This window comes from Physeter macrocephalus, unplaced genomic scaffold, assembly GCF_002837175.3.
Source record: "Physeter macrocephalus isolate SW-GA unplaced genomic scaffold, ASM283717v5 random_1143, whole genome shotgun sequence".
In the NCBI taxonomy this organism is placed as follows: domain Eukaryota; kingdom Metazoa; phylum Chordata; class Mammalia; order Artiodactyla; family Physeteridae; genus Physeter; species Physeter macrocephalus.
Window position 1 is genome coordinate 1,185 of NW_021146307.1, and position 1,184 is coordinate 2,368.

The following is a 1,184-nucleotide window of genomic DNA, read 5'->3' on the forward strand; positions in this document are numbered from 1 at the left end:
GCATGGTCTTAGCTGCTCCATGGCGTGTGGGATCTTCCCGGACCAGGGCTTGAACCCGTCTCCCCTGCATTGGCAGGCGGATTCTTAACCACTGCACCATCAGGGAAGCCCCAAATTGAATACTTTTTAGTATTGCATTTTAATTCCTCTCCTGGCTTTTTTAGCTCTACCTTCTTTGAATTGTATTTGTGATGGTTGATCTAGTGATTACAACATGAGTCTTTAACTTATCACAATCTACTTAAAATTAGTATTTTACTACTTCACATAAGATGTAGGAACTTCACAATATAGCTCCACTTATCCCCACTCTCACCCTGTATGCTACTGTTATTATATAAATTACATCTCTCTATGTTATAAACCCCACAATACAAAGTCATAATTTTAGCTTTTAAACAGTCCTATGGGGACTTCCCTGGTGGTCCAGTGGCTAAGACTCCACGCACCCAATGCAGGGGGGCCCAGGTTTGATCCCTGGTCAGGGAACTAGATCCCATATGCCACAACTAAAGATCCCGCACGCAGCAACGAAGATCCCACGTGCCACAACTAAGACCCGGCACAGCCAAATAAATAAATAAATATTAAAAATAAACAGTCCTATGTCTCTTAAAGGAATCAAGAGAAGAAAAGAAGATAAACAACAAGGACCTACTGCATAGCACAGGGAACTATATTCAATATCTTGTAATAATCTATAAAGGAAAAGAATCATATATATATATATTCATACATATATGAATCACTTTGCTGTATACCTGAAACTAACACATTATAAATCAACTCTACTTCAATTTAAAAAATTAAAATTAAAAAAAGAGAAGAAAAAAAGTGTTTTATATTCACTCACATATTTACCATTTCAAGTCCTTTTCATTCCTTTCGATAGATCTGAGTGTCCATCTGGTGTCATTTTCCTTCAGCCAGATGAACTTCCTTTGGCATTTCTCATAATACAAGGTTGCTGGTGACAAATTTAGTTTTTGTTTATCTGAAAATGTGTCTAGTTTGCCTTCATGTTTAAAGCATATCTTCACTGGATGTAGAAATCTGGTTTGAGAGGGTCTTTTTTCCCTTTCAGTACATTAAAGATGTTGATCTATTAGGCTCTGTCCTCCATTGTTTGCATTGAGAAGTCAGCTGTCATTTGTATCATAGTTCTCCTGTTTTTTTTAAAAAGT